We start from the raw sequence: 6,943 nt of genomic DNA on the forward strand, positions 1-6,943 counted from the left end.
AGAGGAGAGGAGAGGAGAGGAGAGGAGAGGAGAGGAGAGGAGAGGAGAGGAGAGGAAAGGAAAGGAAAGGAAAGGAAAGGAAAGGAAAGGAAAGGAAAGGAAAGGAAAGGAAAGGAAAGGAAAGGAAACAACAGCTACAGAACACTCCCCACCCACGCAAGAATTTATCTGGTAGAAAACATCAATAATGCCAACTTTGAGAAACCCCGTTGTACAGCCAGGTATCTGTGGAACTTTCTTTTGTTTTGATTGAGGCAGAGTCCCTTGTGCCCTTGGCATAGTCTAAGGGAAGGAACTGGAGCAATCACAAATCCTTATCTAGTTACAACAGGTCATGGTGTCATTTTAAATTGCTTATGGATTGTGCTAAACTAGTAAAAAGCTGTGATTTCCCAGGAAATGTTTACAAACTCATAATTTCCAACAGAGTACCTGAGTTGTGAGAAGGGGAAAAGATGTAGATATAGCTCGAGATGGTACAGATGAAGTGGAGGAAAACTGTGATGGTGGCACAGTTCCTGTACCCATGTTCATGCAGCATTGCCATGCTACATACAAAATAGAAAGAAGAGATAATAAATTGCTCCCTTCCACAAGTCCTTGTTTTTCTTGGGGTTTGGGTGGGGAGTTCTGCTTGTTTTGATGCAGAGCTGCTTTTGCCCAGACTGCCTTGAACTCATTAAGCACCTGAGGTTGGCCTCAAACTCCTGATCCTTCTGATCTTTCCAGTTCTGGGATAACAGGCATACACCACCACACACCTAGCTTGCTGTACTGTTTGAGCATATGAAAGTACATCATTTTCACATCCCTAGTCCCACCCGGAGGATGGCTTTAAAAATGTAAGGTAAAGATTATTAATGCAGGAACACATATTGGGCTGAAGGAGTTCAGAATATATTGAAAACCTTCTAGGGCCTGCCTTGAAGATTTCCACTCAGGATTCAAAAAAAGAAGCCACAATAAGCATAGGAACTAAAGTCTGATGGCTATAGGAAAAAAAATAATCTCTCGTACCTTCTTTCTATTCATGTGCTCTTTATTTTGCTCTATTCTACTACCTCTACTCTAATTCTTCTGTCCTAATTGCCTATAATTTCTTTGCTCTAATTCTCTGTTTCAATTCTAACTCCAATTCTCTGTTCCAATACGCTCTTCCAATTCATTCCTGCTGTAATTACTTTACATTCCTTCTTCTTCTTCTTTTTCTTCTTCTTCTTCTTCTTCTTCTTCTTCTTCTTCTTCTTCTTCTTCTTCTTCTTCTTCTTCTTCTTCTTCTTCTTCTTCTTCTTCTTCTTCTTCTTCTTCTTCTTCTTCTTCTTCTTCTTCTTCTTCTTCTACTTCTCCATCATATTTCTTCTCAATCTATTTCTGCTACCTTCTTATTTCTATATTCTTATTCTACTTCTTCTGCCATTACAAATTTCCAAGCATATATATCCATCCATTAGCAACTTGTTAGTAATAAAACAACAAGAAAAATTCTCAGGAATACAGGCATTCTTTGAAGATATGTAGCAAAACTTACCAGTTAGTTTGAAACTAACTGCAGCTACAACTGTGGGGAGGTTCCCACCGACTTTTAAAGGGACAGCTATAGGTTACAAAATATGGAATCTAAACCATTGAGAGATCTAAGGAAAAGGAAAAGGATATCTGTATATTTTACATTTCTTAAGTGTGATTAATAATATCTGGACACGGTTAGCCAATTAGGTGCTATTGGTCTTTTGAAGGATTAAGATAGGACAAGGACAGACACCTACATTGTCACCCTAATTCATCAAAAAGCGTCTGAAGGCTTAAGTCCTACAAAGTCAGACGCCTACAATTCCATAAGTAAAATCTGTGAAAGTTCCATTTGTGATCTTTCCAGAAGAACACAGGTCTGGCCAACTTGCTCTGTCAGTAAGGCTAATGATAGAGAACAGGTTTCCAAGTTTCTCACTGCAGTGTAGAGAACATAGTAAAGAGAGAAGTCATCCTTTTGACCATCCACAAATATCTGTGCCCAAAGACTGAGAAGTAATTGTGAGATTATGTGTACACATTACATGAAAATGCATGATAATGGGGAGACACGATAGTTGTTACTGCACAAGAAAATTACAGATGAAAGCAACAGTTTTCAGAGTCCGTGGTCCTGCAGGCCCTGCCAGGCAGGGTTCCTCCATCTGAGAATAATTTCTCAGGTGGGTTGACATCTGCATTATCAATTGCAATAAGCTATAATTGCATCATGGCCTACAATCAACTAATTTATAAACTGTAAATGCATCATGGTCCACAATAGCTTGTGATAAATGCTCCAGACAAGAATATGTGGTCAGAGAAAATTCTCAGTGGGCACAGACAAGGCCCCAGAGCAACAAAACAATCTGTAAAAATGTCTAATCCAAATTCCACCATGAATGGAGAGGCTGTCACATGATGCGCATGGGCCAGGCAATTCTATAGGAACTTTTCATTACGTTGACTAGAGAAAGTAGGTCTGGGTACATGGTCCCATAAGGTCTACAGAAAGAATGGCATTATTTACAAAAGCACTAGGTGATTGGCGTAATAGCAATTGTATTATCTGCAAGTAGCATAATAACCATCTTGGCTGGGAATTTCGTTTTTAAAAATTTAAATTATCAATGTCGTTGTAATGCTTACCTTTAACAGAAGGAGATGTTGTAATATTGAGTTCTTTGGCACACAGACTGTACGATTCTGAAAGCGATGGATGGCTGGACACAGTGGCATCTGCGGAGATCAATGACGGGGCTTTAAAAGGTACTAAGATGCACATACAGAAATTAACACAGCTATGGCTGGAGAGGAGTATCACTATTGGTTTCTTGGCAGGTAGTTCGCGGAGGCTTTGAAGTGAAGGGCAAGGGGACGCTGTGACAGTGTAGGAGCTGGAGAACAGGTCTTGGGAGGTTAATAGGGTTGCCACAGCAGGAACCCAACGGAAGCAGGAGAGGTGGTAATGTTGCTTGCCAGGTGGCTGGCAATTGCTGGCGAAGCTGTTAGAATCCGGGGGAAGCAGGTGTGCTTCGTGGCAAACAAAGAACTAAAGTATATTCAGGAAGGAAATGGGGGCCAAGGGGAAAAAGCTATGCCAAGAATGATGGGATCCGTCAGTATGCCCTAGCCATCAGATTGGGGCTACTATGGCAAGGTGTTGAATATGACACTAGCTGCTTGGAAATTTTTATTTCTAAAGAAATTCTTACAATGTCTACTAAGCTCAGTTAAAAGTAATCTGGAGTTTGGGAGTAGCCCAAGTGTGGCCCGTCTACAGCTGAACTGCCTGAGAGAATGTCTTTGAGTTCCACAACAGGCAGGTCTTCATCAGAAACTCCTTATTAAGGACAGGAAAACGAATACACAAGTTTCCAGTATGATTGTGAGCGACACTCATGAATAAGAATAAATTATAATAACACGTATGCAGCGGTTTGAATGAGAATGGCTCCTATAGGCTCATATATTTGCATGTCTCATGCCCAGTTGATAAATGTTTGGAAAGGACTAGGAAGTGTGGCTAATTTGAAGTAGGTGTGTTCTTTGTGGAGGAGAAGTGTCACGAGCCCCAGGGTCTGGTCTCTGTCTCTCTGTGCCTCTAAGTGTCTTTGACTCTCTCTGTCTTTCTGTCATCTGTCTATCTGTCTGTCTCTGTCTCTCTCTATTACCCGCTCTGCTTATTGCCTATAGATCAGGCTATAGAGCTCTCAGCTACTTCTCCAGCACCACGCATGCGTGCCTCCATGCTCCCCACCATAACGATAAAGTACTAACCTTCTGAAACTGTAAGCAAGCCCCAAATTAAAGGCTTTCTTTTGTAAGAGTTAGCTTGGTTAAGGTGTCTCTTCACAGCAATTGAAGAGCAACAAGACAAGGAATGAAAATTCTATAATGAAGGACACTTATTACTTTGTCTAATAGCATAAGATATTAATTTAAACATTAATGAGCTGAACACCTGAAAAGGAGATGAAGCCTATACTGTGATCATGGTGGGTGGTTACAGGTCCACAAAAGCGGGACAAGAATAGGGACTTTGAGCTCTGCGTATCCCCTACTTACTACCTGTTCCTACACTGTCCAGGAAAACCTTCTCCATGAACCTTTTCTGACTGTGTCTTAAGTAAGTGACTTCCTGCATTTGTTTTTGTGCTACAGTTACTGAAAAATATAATAAAGAATTATTGTGTAAAATGGAATATATCTCTTAAGGCTAATATGCTACAGTGTACAATAATTTAGTAAGCATAAGAACACAATCACAGTTTCCACATTTTCCTAAGAAAATGAATGTCTACAGTATATGCTAGCCGAAAAGATTTTTTTCTTTTCTAATTATCTTATATTGCCCTTTTCCCAGTAGAGCAATTCTCCCCAACTGGGCTCTTTCTTCTGTTTTGGTTTACTTATAATTTACAAATAATATATATTCATAATTATGAAGTAAAATGTGATATTTTGATACACAAATAGATGTGATACAATGATAAAAAATGAGGCTAATTAGCATTTTATCAGATCATATTTATTAGTTTTTATGGTGAAAATGTTCAGAATTTTCCTTTTGAAGTTATTTTGAAACATGCAATACATTATTACTAATTATAATCATCATACAGATAGAACTCTAGAGAGAATTAACCTATTTAAAAATAAGTTAATGCCTATTGACCAGTGTCTCCTTGTACCTACTCACATCCCCATTTCTAGCCTCCGGTAACATGATTTGGTATGAATTTGACCTTTTCCATTTCCACATATAAGTGAAATAATGCAGTGTTTCTCTGTGTCTAATTAGACTATACACTTGAGGGAAGACTAGTCTACCATTTCTCTATCCTTGAATTATATTTAACTGATCATTACTGGAAGAGTTAACAGAATACTAGAAAAAGATCAAAGTATGAAAAACACAGCTGGCTAACATTACACAAAATAAAGACTATATTCAAACAAGAACCATTAGGATATGGAACAGAATATTTAAGAAAATGTATAATAGGAAAAACAAAGAAAAAAAGCTAAAGAAGTCCTAGTAAGCTCTCTACCTCAACCATTTGACACCTGCCACTAGGCCTCCTGAGGCACAAGGGCCAGAGGAGCCAAGAGAACAGAGAAGAGCAAAGGCAGAGTGAAGTGTGAAGTGGAGGGAGCTGGCACAAGGCCCAGTGCCCTGCTGCCCAGAAGCCCTCCATGGTGAAGTGCTGATCTCCATCAGAAAGTGGGTGATGTCAGCTTGGCAGCTGAAGAGGATGCTGCATTTTATGGGAAAATGTTTCATCATAAATATATAAGAAATGAAGTTTTCTACAATAACTTCTTCAATAACCAGTTAAAGTTCCCTATATACAGAAAGCCAGAACCTATTCAAGGTGCTACCCTCACTCTCTTGTGACTCTTGCTGTTACCCTGTCCTCTGTGGGACACTGCCCTAGCTGTAATCTTTCCCGCACTGAACCTCTGACATGACCAGAGGCTTACTTACAATTTCACCCCTTCATCAAGGCTCAGGATGAACAGAAAATATTATTGATCAATTGCTCAAAATATAAATAAATAAATAAATAAATCTATGGAAGGCTAGAAACATTAGAAACTAACAAAAAAATCAGTACTCCAAAAACAAAAAAAAACATAAAAGATGACAAAAATATGCCCTACTGTTAATAAGACTGTCTTTTTAGAGTTGTCAAATTCTTTAATCCCAGTAAAAATCGAAAGCCCATTAGTGTACAAATTATGGGATTCCTAACGACATTTTCATATCTCTCTCTCTCTCTCTCTCTCTCTCTCTCTCTCTCTCTCTCTCTCTTTCTCTCTCTCTCTCCCTCTCTTTCTTCCAGGGAGTTTATCTTTACCCTCCCTCCATAAGCTGCTTTGTCTCCTCTCCCCTCCCCAGCTGTCCTCTTCCGGACTGAGGATGCCAACAGACTGACTCCCAAGGCTTCACTGTCTGGTCCACGTTCTCTTGAAAATGCTCTGATTTAGGTGCACTGGGGCTCAGATAAGTTCTTATGGTTTGGATTAAGAACCCAATGCATTTAGAATATTGTTCTGTGGGGAGAAAAAGAAGGGGGCTTCCAGTTCTGTGTAGATGTTAAAAGAAGAAATTTCTGAAAGACAGAAGGATTGCCATACTAGAAAGAGAAAAGAATGCTTAAACTGTGATGCTTTCAGCCCTGGATCCCTGGGGCTCCAAAACGTACCCCACAACCTGCTGAAGGCTTCTTTACCAAGTCAGTGAACCTAAGATCATCAGCAGCAAACTTTAGAAAGCTAAACTATAAATTAAATGAAATTAAATGAGCTCTCTTTGGTTTGTTTTTAGGAGTGGCCTTATGCTGATGAATTCATTCCTTTTTCTTTTTCTTTCTTTCTTTTTTTTAAGGTGGACTGTATTTCTTTTTTTATAATTCATATTACTATTCTTTTTTAATTTATTTATTTATTAAAGATTTCTGTCTCTTCCCCACCGCCGCCTCCCCTTTCCCTCCCCCTCCCCCAATCAAGTCCCCCTCCCTCGTCAGCCCAAAGAGCAATCAGGGTTCCCTGCCCTGTGGGAAGTCCAAGGACCACCCTCCTCCATCCAGGTCTAGTAAGGTGAGCATCCACGAAACTGCCTAGGCTCCCACGAAACCAATAGGTACAGTAGGATCAAAAACCCATTGCCATTGTTCTTGAGGTCTCAGTAGTCCTCATTGTCCACTATGTTCAGCGAGACCGGTTTTAACCCAGGCTTTTTCAGACCCAGGCCAGCTGGCCTTGGTGAGTTCCCGATAGAACATCCCCATTGTCTCAGTGTATGGGTGCACCCCTCGCGGTCCTGAGTTCCTTGCTTGTGCTCTCTGGGTGGACTGTATTTCAAGGAGAAAAAAAAAATGAGGAAAAGATGAGGAAAATTCTTTGGGGGAAAAACCTGAAAATGAAC

This window comes from Alexandromys fortis, unplaced genomic scaffold (assembly GCF_014885135.2).
Source record: "Alexandromys fortis isolate MF-2015 unplaced genomic scaffold, M_Fortis_MF-2015_v1.1 scaffold_4, whole genome shotgun sequence".
In the NCBI taxonomy this organism is placed as follows: Eukaryota; Metazoa; Chordata; class Mammalia; order Rodentia; family Cricetidae; genus Alexandromys; species Alexandromys fortis.